At 42.8% G+C, this 15,608-nt stretch overlaps 1 protein-coding gene across 4 annotated transcripts in view; it reads right to left on the minus strand.

Moving 5' to 3' along the window:
• MDGA2 (MAM domain containing glycosylphosphatidylinositol anchor 2) overlaps positions 1-15,608 on the minus strand; it is a 1,595,858-nt gene that overhangs the window by 963,096 nt on the left and 617,154 nt on the right. The gene's annotated exons all lie outside the window — the stretch shown is intronic.

Here is a 15,608-nt window from a genome sequence, read left to right on the forward strand (position 1 = left end):
ATTTGTATTTTTAATTGATTCATTATTATAATATATAAAATTGTTAATTACTTTTAATTAATTTGTAATTGGTATTAATATTTAATTTATTTTTATTCCTATATGAAGTACTTACTTTCCCTACTGTTGCACTACTGGAGTGTGAATAGTAATTTTTACCCCTACGCTATCCAACGCTTTCCCTACTGTTGCACTCACTGGAGTGGGAATAAAAAATGTTACTCCTAAGCTATCCAACATTTTCCCTACTGATGTACTCTGTGGAGTGGGAATATTATTTTTTACCCTCCCGCTATCTAATGCTTTCCCTAAATTTGCACTCACTGGTGCGCTATCCAACGCTTTCCCTACTGTTGCACTCTCTGGAGTGGGAATAGTAATTTTAACACTCCTGCTATCCAACGCTTTCCCTACTGTTGCACTCTCGGAGTGGCAATAGTAATTTTTACCCCTACGCTATCCAACGCTTTCCCTACTGTTGCACTCACTGGAGTGGGAATAGTAATTTTAACTCTCCTTCTATCCAACACTTTCCCTACTGTTGCACTCTCTGGAGTGGGAATAGTAATTTTTACCCTCCCGCTATCTAATGCTTTCCCTAAATTTGCACTCACTGGAGTGGGAATAGTAAATGTTATGCCTACGCTATCCAACACTTTCCCTACTGTTGCACTCTCTGGAGTGGGAATAGTAATTTTTACCCCTATGCTACCCAACGCTTTCCCTACTGTTGCACTCACTGGAGTGGGAATAGTAATTTTTACCCCTACGCTATCCAACGCTTTCCCTACTGTTGCACTCTCTGGAGTGGGAATAGTAATTTTAACCCTCCCGCTATCCAAGGCTTTCCCTACTGTTGCACTTTCTGGAGTGGGAATAGTAATTTTGCCCCTAGGCTAGCCAATGCTTTCCCTACTGTTGCACTGTATGGGGTGAGAATAGTAATTTTTACTCTCCCGCTATCCAAAGGTTTCTCTACTGTTGCACTCTCTGGAGTGGGAATAGTAATTTTTACCCCTACGCTATCCAATGCTTTCCCTACTGTTGCACTCTCTGGAGTGGGAATAGCAAATTTTACCCTCCCGCTATCCAACGCTTTCTCTACTGTTGCATTTACTGGAGTGGGAATAGTAATTTGTACCCTCCCGCGATCCAACGCTTTCTCTACTGTTGCACTCACTGGCGTAGTAATAGTAAATGTTACCCTCCTGCTATCCTATGGTAAAAATATAGTATATTTTGTATTAATATTTTGTTTATATATATATATGTGTTAACAAATTTAATTGTATGTTTATTTATTTTCAACTTACATTAATTATTTATTAATTTTAAGGTTATTTAAGTATTTTGAGTATGTTTAAGTTAATTATATTTATTATTTCATTACTTTTACATTACTGTTAAGATATTTTATAAATTCAATATTTTGACTAACTATATACATCGATATTTTGGATTCGATATTTTTGTACTTACCTGTTTGGAGATAGGAAGTCGATATTTTGGTATTCTATATTTTTTACTCGATATTTTGATACATTGATATTTATGTCATCGATATTATGTAAGTGATCCATTCTCGGAGCCCTTCACTGAATCTCCCTGTGGCAAAATCACCCCTTTAATTTTCTCTGATTTCAAAGTGCAAGGATTTCCCCCAAACCCCTCCAATTTCACTGCTTGCTGCTTTAGTGAGCCTCGGTCTCCGGACCTTCATCAGCCTAACCTTGCAGCACAGTTATGGCCAAGGCTTGGGCAAATCCTGTCACATTTTCTCTGATGCTTATTTCTATAATGTGAAATTGAGCAATCTGAAGGTGTTAAAGAGATTTACAAAAGTGCTAGTTACATTACACAATGTCAGATTCATGTTTGGGGGCATTTTTATAGGGCACAAACTCGACTGATGCAAAGGTATTGAAGAGGTTTACAAAAGCGCCAGTTACATTACACAAGGTCAGGTTAATTTCTGTGTTTTAGGTGCACAGAGATTAAGTGATGCAGACGCTGTCCCTGTTTATTCATTATTTCCCGTAAACCTGACATATGGGAGCAGCATTCTTCCCTCCCACCTCCTCCCATGTGGCGGCATGCCTGATCCGCTGCATTTTCCTGTCGTCCTTCACCTCTCAGAGCTCAAATTTCAAAGCGTATTCAGAGCAGCTCTCCAGGGACTGTGAGGCATTTATTATTACATAATGTGAACTAGACCAACCTGAATGTGTTGGAGCACTTTACATGAGTGCAAGTTTCATTACACAAGGTCAGATTAATTTTGGGGGGAATTTTTATAGATTGCAAAATTGACTGACCTGAAGGTATTGGAGCACTTTACAGCAGCACTCGTTACATTACACAAGGTCCTGTTTTTGGTATTTTGTGCATGGTTCTTAAGCCGTCCCTGTTAATTCATTATTTCCCCTCTACTTGACTTGTTGCTATGTCCAGTGCTCCTATACTAAGGGGGCTGGGACAGAGATAAATGGATGGGGGGAGCAGTGTTTTGAATTGAAAACTCTGGAGAAGGGTGTCTGGTGAATAGAGGCTTGTGGGAGGAGAGATGTGATGTCATCAGCAATGAAAAGTGTGTCACTACTTATTTACATAGGCTGTTCAATACTCTAGTGATGCAATCACACACAAAGGGCTCGATTCCGATCCGGTAAAAAAATCCACCGTACGATTCGTATTCGTAGCCCTTTCCGTACGAATCGTACCCGTCCGTCCGAGTCGCGTAGTACGATTCGCATTCTGTGAATCCGTCCGAATCGTCGCGATCCGTACGTATTGCAAGGCTGAGACTGTGAACCGTACGACTCGTACACATGCCGTACGACCCAACGAGTATGATCCGGACCGGGGAATCAGGACGCGATTCGTACGGTCCACGTCAGGTAAGGGCGATTCGTATGGAAAAGCGCACGATTACATACACCCCGTACAGCGCATACCCCCCATGATTGCAGGGGTACGGCACGTACCCCTGCGATCATGGGGTGTACGAGCCGTACCCCCATTGTACGATCGGTGTACGAGCCGTACCCCCATTGTACGATCGGTGTACGAGCCGTACCCCCATTGTACGATCGGTGTACGAGCCATACCCTCATTGTACGATCGGTGTACGAGCCGTACCCCATGTACGATCGGTGTACGAGCCGTACCCCATGTACGATCGGTGTACGAGCCGTACCCCCATTGTACGATCGGTGTACGAGCCGTACCCCATGTACGATCAGTGTACGAGCCGTACCCCCATCGTACATGGGGTACGGCTCGTACACCGATCGTACATGGGGTACGGCTCGTACACCGATCGTACACCGATCGTACAATGGGGGTACGGCTCGTACACCGATCGTACATGGGGTACGGCTCGTACACCGATCGTACACCGATTGTACAATGGGGGTACGGCTCGTACACTGATCGTACATGGGGTACGGCTCGTACACCGATCGTACACCGATTGTACAATGGGGGTACGGCTCGTACACCGATCGTACATGGGGTACGGCTCGTACACCGATTGTACAATGGGGGTACGGCTCATACACCCCATGATCGCAGGGGTATGGTGCGTACCCCTGCGATCATGGGGGATACGCACAGTACGGGGGCGTTCCGTACCTGTTTCGGCACGAAGTCTGCTTTTACGGCTGTTTTCAGCTCCCGTAGAAAAAGGGTCGTACGGTGTGTACCCAACATGTATCGTACTTGCTGGGTCGTAAAAACCAGCCGCGAACCGTACAGATGTCGCGTACAGCAGGTTCCGAGGGAGAATCGTACGGAGATTAGAGTCGTACGGTGTCTTGTACGACTCGTACAGAGTACGGCTCCTGGTACGAATCGTACTTCGTCGTACGTACGGGGGACGTTGCAGGGCACGATTCGTATGGGAAAAACGCTCCGAGCGGCTATTCGGAGCGGTTTTTCCCGAATCGGAATCGACCCCTAGATGTTACAATGCAGTTGACTTGAATTGAGGCACTTGTCTTTCCATATGTGCGCTAAAAAGCCTTGGATGTGTGTTTCCTGATGCAAGTCTGTGTTCCTGAATTACATTCCATGACCCAGTGTGTAGTAATTGTATAGCTCTTCAATCCTTAGTGGCACAGCACCCAGGATAATGTGCTGCATGCCTAAACACTTATAAGGTCTCAAACGCAAGACCTATTGGTTATGCCAAGGCTTGTTCTTCTACAGATCTTTAAATCGAGTTCAGGATGCAGCATAGATTGTTGAGTTGCAGATGTTTTCTACATTGGGTAAGAAATAGTCTAATTTGTTTCCTTTCTGAGAGGATCTGAAAAGTATGTTTGCAGGTCATTTTAAATATCATGTAGTGAACTAAGATTGCAGGGATGGAAGAGGCACACTTTAAAAAAAATAGATACTCATTTCCTGTTGACAGACTGCCTTTTCCTAGGTTAAATCAGGAAATATCGAAAAAGAAAATGTATCTCTGATAGAAAGCCATCACATCCTTATGGCTATAGACAAGATGTGTTCCTTGCTATTGAGTTCCCAGAAATAAGATATGAATATATGTTGTTTGTGATACAGTTTTGATGAACCAAATAGAACAAAATGTGAGGTGGCTATAAAAAGCCGTTTTGTTACCAAAGACAATTGATCTTTTTCAGTGCATTCTGAATAAGCAGATATGCAGCATAGTTATTTGTGTTACCTTTTGTTTCTCCATCTGACCATTCATGGATACACACTAGTTGAATTTTCCAACTGCAAGAACTGTTCACTGCATCATCACCTACCCTTGTAAACATGTACTTTGGTTGACATGTAACATTTTGGTGTTCTTTAAAGTTTCAGAGACAGATCTTTAAGATCAATTTCTCTATTCAGATCATGACTGTTAATTCTATTCGGAATCTGATGGTACAGTGAAAGTAGTTGCTGGCCCTGGTAGTTTAGTACTAAACAAGTGATATTACAAGAAATTGAATGAATTAACTGGTTTGAGTTTTTCAGGGACTTTGTATGCCGCGTGTGTATCCATTTTCAATTATATTTTATTTTAAGGTTTCTTATGAAGAGAGGATTCTGATAAAGTCATATTTTGAACTGAATTTTGGGGAGAGAACTAAGCACAGCAAAAGCTGTGGGTGAAATCGTTTTTGCCTGAATATTGATCTACTTCTGACAAAGCAACAATCACCATTTTTTTTTTAGGTGAGCAATTGTTTTAAAGAGGATGACATGTTAGCTACAAGACCAATACTATTGAATAGCACCCACACGCAAGAAAATTGAGAGCTCCATTCGAAAATACAATGCAAACTTAAATAAGTGATTAGAGCTCCCACGAATGGGCCCAAAAAGTAAATCTGCCATTAGCTCCAACTCAACAGTTGATAGTTACGCCACCCTCACTGGCCACGCAGACCACCATCTAGGAGCTACCCCAGCAGAAAACCATACTCGAGGAGCCACATAAGGGCATACTAATGCACCACTTTAGGTCTGCTCCTACCCCAGGGGCTATCCCAGGGGCTTCGAGGTCCCACACAGGGATAACTAATGAGAACAGTCCGAGCTATTGCAGGAACAGCATGAAATCTTCACCTGCTATTACAAAGCACAGATCAAGCTCCTGCCCAGGCACAAGGGGCACACATGAACGGAAAATAGCAGAAAAAGCGCAGACAACAAATGCACAAATTCACTATCACTACCCCTCCGGCCTTGGAGAGCTGACGTTGACCAAGTTTGCTGGCCAACAGCCCAACCTCCGAAAACCTCAATAAGGATGAACTAACTTTATTCTACAAAGTCTTCAGTTGAAAATAGAAAGAACATTAGAACTTACTGCAAAGCTGCTAAGAATGCAGGAAGAGGCCCCTGGAACACCCTCAGAAATGCATGATAAGAATAGCATTGAGGACCTACGTACCTCAACCTTTAATGCAACACAAAGCTCCATAGAGAGAACACTCCTCTGGCAAGCTTAAAAAAATGGAACTACAAATAGATCTTTTGGAATCCGTTGCACAGCTACTAGTCAACCTAAGAATTAAGATTGAATCTATCGAAGAGAACATCCTAGCCATGCAGAACTTCAAGAGGTGCTCCTGCCCATGTGACCCCCATCTTTGACAAGTTAGCACTACTATCTGAGGTCCTTTGTGAGATAGTAAACATAGTCAAGGAAATAAATGGCAACCCAGAATTCCCCAACCCGGAATCCTACGTTACCCAAGCACCGATAATTGCAGAAGAGGCACCCCTTACCAAGCACCAAAAACTACAGAAGAGGGACCCCTTACCTCATCCACTAATTCATTGCTCAGCTTATTTACCACACATGATCTCATGATTCAATCCGAACAGGCCACATTACAAGCCAAGCCACTGGAAGCAAGTCATCGTCCTGAAACCTTATCAGAGGTAGCACCCACCAACAAGTTGTTCACTGGCGATGGGAAATTCTTTTGGCCCCATGCCCAGGAAGACCATTAAAAAGCCAAGGAAACAACACAAAAAAGCAAAGGCTAAAAGAGTGGGGCATCAGATACCCCCACCGATCAGCCCCACTCCTATCAGCCCTACAAAAAAGGGTCACCTCACAAGTATCTCTATTGCAATCTTCAGCTCCAAAACAGTCCAGAACAAACACTCTATACAGGGGTTAAACACCAAAGGAACAAAGATTTCTCATCTATCATGAAAGCACTCGTTCAACAGGCCCTGGAAGAGGCATGCCCCGACTCTGGCCACACGAAGCACAAACAGCTACCCAGCCTAAAGGCGGAGGCATGTACTAAGTCTTCTCCTACTAAACACCGGGGGAACGTAGGACTAGTCTGGCACGTTTGGACTCTCACCCACTCTAGTACATGGCCAGCCCAGGCCAATCGGCAATGAAACATTGACAAAAGCCTGCCAATAGCCAGCAGGCCTTTCATTATCAAGTCAACCAGGGCCGAGTTCTCTCAATCTACCGCAAGCAACCAGACAGGAGCCAGTAACTCAATCCCCCTCGATAGCAGCCGATAGCACATGCAAAGTAGTGCTATCCCAGAGGTATTTTGCCAAAGGGCTTTTTAACACTCTGAATAGGAGCAATATTTTGTGTCTATTCAAACATATACCATCTTTAGCCCACATTCAATCAGAGAACGACTAGTGGGTAAGATTTTAGAACTTCCAAGGGCCACGCATTGCGAATCTACCCTGGTGGGGTTCCGCCAACAGCACTTTCAAACAGCAGTTCTCAAGGAAGCGTCACAGTTCGGACAATAAGTTATAGACTTCTGACCCTCATGCCTGGAGTAATATCCCCACGTCCTCTCTTCTTCGTTGCAGGGGAAAGACACCCAATCTATTCTGCGTGGTACCAACAGGACCAAAGCCGGTGGGAGTAATCACCAAGCTCTGCCAAAGATTGCTAAGGACCTCCAAATAGCATGCAGCAAGAATCTACGAGTCACACACTTCGGTCCATTAAAGGGGAAAAAATGGAAGTTCGGAAGGCCCCCTGGTTGTCATCTCCAACACCAGCCCCGAACGGGCAAAACCCAGCACCAACAATAAGGCTCCCATCAATTAACATATATTTCATGAAATGTCACATACATCAAGCAACTTGTTGGGGGAAACAGTTGGTTTGGATTACCTTTATAAAAGAGACATACTATGCCTCCAGGAGACATGGGCCATGGCAAAAATGGTGCTGGCTGGATAGTATGAGTTCCACAACACTGCCGGCTGGCTATATGGCGGCCTTTCAATTTTCATTAAATATGCATGGGAAATAGTGCCACAGCAATTACCATTAAATCTAATTCACTTAAAGCTCTGCTCATGCAACCATAAAGCTAAACTCACTACCCCTGCACCTGCTGCTAATCAACTGTTTCATTAATCAGGCACTGCTCCTGAAGAAAAAGGCCTCATACCTTTTTAGCAAACAACTTAGACAATCCGCTGAACAAATACAAGTAACACCAGGTAATCATAGTAGGAGAACATCAGTGACCCTGAAAAATAGAACGATAGCCCAGAGATGCCAGTGATGGCTACACCTACACACGTGCTCCTGGCTAATCATCGCATCTCCTCGCTCCAAAGCATCAAGGAAACCAATTCTACCGCATGGACCCCAGACCCACCTTCAGGAACATCTCAACAATTGGCTATGTTTGCCAATGAAGGGCCGGCAACCACTACCTTCATTTTTTAAATTGACGATAAGGACAAAAGCGAGCATAGACACTTGCGGGCAACACTGCATCTAGCTTCCATAAACTCACTACCTATGCCTTTGCTGGGGAAACCCACAGGACAAGAGTGACACAAGGTCCTACACAGAATTAAATGTTCGACTAAGCTAGGGGATAAACTCTCCATATGGATTGAAGTAAGGAAGTCTGCCTGCAATCCAACTAGTTCCATAACTGCAGCTGACTGCTGGGAGGGCCTTGTGGTGAATCTCCAGAAGGCGTTGGGCAATAGCCAATAAAAAACCCTGCATCAGCTAATATCCACTCAGAGCCCCAGTTACTCAAAGGAAATTATTGCCAGCAAGTGGGCCCTCAACAAGGCTCTGGAGATAGTTAAATTGCCTTGACAATTCAGGGCCAACCAAAGAGAACGAAGTGGCAGAAAGGGATTGGGTAAGTCGCGTGAATTGGCTATACACAACTAGCCAAGTTAATGGAATCACATGGGCCAGATCTGGACTTCGGGGACTGGCATGGCAAATTAACCACAGAAAGCACAGTTATCACCACAATTAAAGAAATGAGGAACAGTCGGGCACCAGGACCCAATAGGATTCTGGAAGGGCTGTACAAAAAAGCACAAGAATTGAGGCAGACAGCACTAACACCACTGTATCACTTTGCATTTGCAGCAACAATAAAAACCTGCATACTGGAGGGTCTCAACTCTTTCCCCCAGACAGAGAAAGGGAGATAGCTCCAAACCTGCAATTTATAGGCTCATCACTCTTTTAGACCTAGAAGCAAAAGCCAATGCATGCATCCTGTTAAAACAGCTGGAATTATGGGTCACGACAAGGGCATCCTCCCGCTATAGCAATCAATCTTTCAACTACACTGCTCCACAACGGACAATATATTGGCCCTGGTGTACCTCTCCACACAGGACATTAGGTGGAAACAACCCCCAACCCTATTCCGCTGCTTTGTGGACTATAGCACAGCTTTTGACACAGTGGATTGCGGCAGGCTTTGGGGGAAGCTAACTAACTGGGTGATTTCACATCAGCTCCTCAAGGGCGATCTCAGCATTATACCAAGGAACATGGGTCAGGGTAAAAACACGCCCCACCACTGCCACAGCAAAAGTGCCCACTTACAATGGAATCAAACAGGGTTGCGTGCTGGCCCCTCTCCTTTTCAATCTCTAGACCCCATATATTGTAGCAGAACTGGAAGGTGCCATTCTAGTTACACAAAGGCTGAGAAGACTGCATATTTCAAGCTTGCAGTACGCAGACAATAGCTCTATCATGGACCACACAGGTGTAGGCTTACAGAGCGCCCTCAAAGCACTCCACCGCTATAATCAAGCGAACAAACTGCTGCTGAACCAGAATAAAACTAAAATTGTAGTATTTGGCAAATACCCACAGAAAAAAACATCTCACTGGTAGCTGGGGGATCTTCAAATAACGACAGCCCCAGCATACATCTACCTTTGATTGTGGCTATCTGAAAGGGCCAACTCAGAAGTCCCTCTAAGGCATCTCAAAATCAAGGGCTCCACAGTTATCCAGCTACTAAAGCACCTCAGGAACCATCAACAAAGCCAAACAGCTGAGCCCATGCTGACAGTATTAAAAACAAAATTGATCCCAGTCCTTAAATACAGCCACATGGTCTTCCCCAGTGCTCTTAACAACTTTTTTACAAACTCCCAGATCATGGCCTACAATACTATTCTACTCGCACCTTGGCAAACCAGACGATCTAGATTGAGGCTGGAACTGGGCTTTGGGAGGCCATACCTTGCAGGTCATGGGGACCTATTAAAGTACTATCTTAGAATACCAGAGGCACCGAGTCTTCCCTCAAGTACCACCTGAGAGCAATTTTCAAAGAAGCAGGATCCCTGTGGCAATCACATGAAGATCAGGTGGGAAAGCCTTCAGGGAAAACACCCCCAGACTTTGCCCAGATTTGGGAAATTCACCAGCATTAGTCGGCACTCACTTAATGAAGCAGCAAACCGCACAGGCCATGCATCTCTCAAACAGGCCATAGGAGTAGTCTCCATCCGGCACTGATCAGCTTATGGGTCATGTGAAGAGCACCAAACGATCATGTGGGCCAGATCTTGACAATTCGGAACCATCACTCACCTAAGGGAACACTTCAACTGAGAGCAGGGAACCTTTACCAGACAAAACCCAATCATCCCACAAAGATCTGAAGGTTGCATGTGTACCTCAGATAGGAGAACTAATAAATAAGCAACAGTCACTCAGCTCTCTCCATGCCTCTGAGACCACCTGCCTGCAGCCCTTACACATGCTTAAGGAGTACTAAGAAGCTTGCAGTGGGCACAGCTGCTAGTAGTTGGGCCGAAACAGCAGCAGGCTCTAGGAGTCCCACACAAAGCATCAAATACCCTAATCCTTTATTTGTAAAAAAAACTCTTGAACATTGTTGCCTCAAAGTTTCTTAAAACCACATTTGACCAGTTTTTTAACCATAATTTAACAATAGCGGAATTAATTAATCTGTGCTCTTGTTCCAAAAAATGATTTTACTTCTATTTTATGCTATGGTCCATATATGTAATGATTTTAATTAATTGATAAATAAACATTCTTGATATTGATACAATAACTTCTGTCTGAAAGTGGCTATTCTCTTTATCTGGCAGAGGTAATTATGCCTTGAACTATTGGGACTGTCTCTCTGCCCATTTGGTCTGTACTGATTAATATTTTTTTGTTGGCTCATATTTTTACCTACTTTTGTGATCATTCTGATCCTTGTATTCCTGAGGATGTGGTGCGCCTTCATTTGTTGACATTGCATTTACTGATCTGATGTTATCGATGTACTTACTACAGACATGTCAGTTTGAGAAGTGAGTAGTGCTGGAGGTCCTGGTTTTAGTTAAATAGTTCAGATTAATTTGGGATCATATAGTGTAATGTGGCTAATTACATAGCAACATGATAATCTCAGTACCAACTTCTGTTTGTATGTTTAATCATACAACTCATATTATTGGATTTGGATCTGAGCACCTTGTGCATCACAACCCTAAATATGCCTCACAATTCACGTGTGGGTGTTCTATCGCCCCAAGAGCTGAGTTGGGGAAGCAGAGGGCAGGACTGGGATTCACAGCTTCAAGAGCAGGCTGGATATGATGTGGTCTTACTGGTTGGCCGGCTTACAGAATCATTAGTGTTCCAGTGGGAACTGCCCCAAAGACACAGTGCAGTCACAGCACTAGTGTGGGGGCTGGATAGTCAGGGTTGGTGCCCCTAGGAAGGTATTGTGAAGTTTTCTGGAGGTCTCAATGGTCCAGGGAGTGCCTCTGCAGTCTAGACTATCCTGGGTTTCTCTAAAAAACAAGAGACGCCAGAGATAGCATGGCAAGCAGACATCTTTTGAATGCTGAACCCCCTTGCCTAAGGCTGTTTGCAATCTCACTGGAGATGTAAGTATGTAGAGTACTCAGCAAAAAGAAGAAAAAAGTCATTGGTACCTAGACTGCTCTGTCACCTGTCTCTTTAGTTCAGAGAGCATAGGCAGCACAGGGGAGCATTAAACAGTGCTTTGCCCTCAACCAATTAAAAAAACTCATACCAAAAGTACAGGGGGATATTTACATCTCTGCCTGACCATACTCATAGATTTTTCCTATTCAGAAACATTACTATAAGTATGCTTGGGAAGCTGTGCTAGATGAACGTTTCCAGGGGTGCTTCTGGAATGTAATGTGACATAATTCTCCTTTGGAATACTAAATAATGCAGAAATCGGCACAGCAATAGTTACTCTCCATTTGCCAATGCACCCTTTGTTTCCTTTTTCATGTATGGGCAAAGCACCTCTTCAAATATTGTGGTGACCCATTCCCCCTTCTATCCTGGAAGAGAAATTATTTCAGCACTTGGCTGGGGTACCTTTGCACCCATTTCTCAGTTGAGAAAGGGTTAAATTGCAATATTGGAATGCCTACAATCATACATTTCTGAGCATTCCCAACTTTCCCAAAAAAACACCTGAGAATGCTCTGTTTCTAGCCTCCCGTTCTGCCACCGGGACAGAGTAAATTACTCCTTCCACATGGTGGTCCACCCGCCTAATAAATAAATGACGGCTAAGCGTGTGGTCATTTATAAAAGCAATGCAGGGACCGACTTCATACAGGTTTCTGTCAATTCATTGTAATCTGTGCTACAGGGCTAGGTCAGCAGGAAGCAGCCCTGTAGCAAAGAGTATTCTGTTTTTTTCTTTTTTACAAAAAGAACATCCAGAAATTGAGTTTTATTTTTGTAAAGAAAAAATGTAATGCTAGATTCACTATGAGAATCTTCTCCCATGGCATTAGGAGCATTACTACGATTTTGCTGTCCCTCACAGCCACGTTTTGCCTTTTGGTGAAAGGCAGTAGAAAATGGCCACATGGCGACCTATCTAAATTGATTTAGTCACAGGGAGATAGAGTAGTCTCCACCATAGCCAAACTGAAGGTCTGCACACATATAGAGCGGATGGATAGACCATAATGTTGGTGGGAAGAGGACTCCTTTGCCGCCGCGATGGAGATCCCTTCTAACCAACATATAAATTAGACCTTATATCCTGATCTGCTTTCCCCCTTCGTAAACCAGGGAGGTGCAAATTACACACAGATTGTTTTGCAAATGGTGATGTCGTTTGTAATCATGCACAAATATATCACCTCATTCTTTGGGTGGCTTAATGAATATTAATTAGGCTGATCATGATTTGAGAATCACTGTGAATATTAGTGTAAGTAGAGATAGTGGCATGCAATGGACTGCAGGCCATTCGTGAATTTGCAATCTTAAAGTGGAAATATATATTTTTTAAAGCAGCCAGTGTCCATTGAAGAGATAGGTGCTGCTTCTAAAATAAATGGATCTCATTTACTCACAGTCATGAGGCTGCTTAACATGATTCCTCAAGGGGAACCTGACCAATGGAGACTGATTCCCCATTATAAATCAGTTACCCCCCCCAACTTGAGAGATAGTAACTTTTGTAGGATTTGGAACCACAAATTCCACATTCCTCTGCAAATTGCAAAGAGCATGGCAACACCTCTTTCACTCCCCCTCCTGTTTGGGACTTAAATTTCAGAAGCTCTATTCCATCTAACAAAAGGGCTTTTGTGCATTGTAAGACAATGTTTTGCAGTCACAACGTCTGATCCACATGCTTTGTGATGGCTTAATATTCGGACATTGAGGCCACAAAATTGCAGAGATACTTGTACCACATTGCAAACTTGGAATTAAGTGTGCTGGTAGATTGAAATGACCTGAGGGAGGAATAAATGTAGCAAACCATATGTCCTCTACCTAAACAGTTTAATCAATGATATTATGTTAGTTTATCAAGAGTATTAAACCTTTTGAAAATCAATGCCAACATTGCACTTTTCATGTGACAGAGTTGAGCCCACAAACTGTATCTTTAAAGTTTTGAGACCATTCTGCAACAGTAGTGAGGGAGGGATTGGCAGCACTGTACGGACAACAAATTATTTTGGCAGGTAACTGAATACAAGTTGTTCTGAGAATATAATAAAACATTCTTGAAAATTTGTGTTGGCAGCTGCTCTATTCCGACCCCTCCCTTTATGAGAACTGGCAACACTATTGCAATTGTATTATAGTTCCATTTATTCTACACAATATGCCATTTGGAATAGCAATAAATACAGAAGAGTATATTTACCGTTTGACAGCCAGTAATGATTATCCTTGTGCAGTTTTGTTCATGTTCCATCATGTGGGTCAAAGCTGATTTGATTCGTTTTTGAGCATCCATGAACCAAATTCCTTCTTGATTTTTTTGTTTTGCTTTTTCAGCAGACAACCATATTATTAGCAAGATTTACAGTGAAATTATGATGCTTCCATCATTATTAAATGTGTAGCCTTTGTTTTGATTAGCTACAATTTAGAAGCATTTGTTCTAAAATGTTTTGTCTTTATCAATAATTATATGATAGGCCCAGAAAAGTCTTTCATGCTCTCATTTTATTTTCAGATAATTTTAAGATATTGTAATTTGTACAATTACGTATATATCAACACATTTACTTTATATATTGACCTAGAAATAATGTAATGCAATAATAGGAAAAATATATAGAAATTCCATTTGTAAAACGTTGGTTACAAAGTGCGCACCAACATAGGGTGTATGCAATAGAATTTTGCAAACTGACTTGCATACTAATTGTCAGTTCGCACAAATCCCATTCAGAGTTGCTCACAATTAGGCCTACCTTGTTAACATACCATTTAGTTAGGCAGGGTGCATGATATTTATAGGTACAAAGGACATGTAAAAGTTTAATCTTAAACTTCATTATAGCGACAACGGAAAACCAATGCAATACATACATTACATTCAATAATGCTATATCAAGCTAGATAATAGCTGCAACATTTATTCTTGGACTTTTCAAAATACTTATTACAAGCCTGATTCACTGGTAAAGTCAGATGTGAAATAAACATGTTGGAAAATGTACTTTCAGGAAGTTACTTTTTCGTGCCTAAAGACCCATGAAAACCGTTTATATGAGCTTCAACTGTCACCCAGGTGGCCTTGGGTGTGGGAGGTATTCAGTTTCTCTTGTAGGGTGGCTATCTGGTTGTGCCCAGTAGCTTCAATACCTTAAAAGGGGCCTACCCTGTCATAGACAATTATTAGCTGACAGCTAGGCAGGGACTTCTTTGTCTTCATAGTTAGGCAGGCACAAATCCCAGTGGGAGAGCGGTTGCCCAAGAACTGGTTTGAAGTGAGCACAGGGGAAGAACTGCTCATTTCTCTGGACACCGCTCTGCACAGGAGAATAATGATTCTGCCATCTTGGATTTAGGCAGAAAGGACCTGTGTGACCTGTCCTCTCTCTTCAGGGTCAGCCCACATTTATTTACTTAACTCCCTTCCTCTGCTTAAACCCAATTTTCTTGGCTTTTATGACTCTGTGCTCTTTACCACTGGTAACTCGTGCGAAGGTGCTTGTGCACGCTCCCAAAAACATGGTACAATTGGCATACACCTGTAAGGCAGTAGTAAACTGCCAAATTGACGTGCCAAAATAAACGGTTTGCGAGACCTAAACTTTCCTTTTTGAAACATATAAGTGGGTAGGCCTTAAATAGCCCATAGGGAAGGGTGCATTCTATATACAAACGTAGGACATGTATTTTTAAGTTCTACATGTCCTGGTAGTGGAAAACTCCTCAAAACAACTTTCACTTGTGATGGAAGCACGTAGAATGTCCTGTGTGGATTCACATTAATTGTAATTTTACATCTTCTTTAATGGTAACATTGGATTTTAAGTCAAAATTCTAAAGATGCCACTGAATAGAAAGTTGGCAG

This window comes from Lissotriton vulgaris, chromosome 9 (assembly GCF_964263255.1).
Source record: "Lissotriton vulgaris chromosome 9, aLisVul1.2, whole genome shotgun sequence".
NCBI classification, from domain to species: domain Eukaryota; kingdom Metazoa; phylum Chordata; class Amphibia; order Caudata; family Salamandridae; genus Lissotriton; species Lissotriton vulgaris.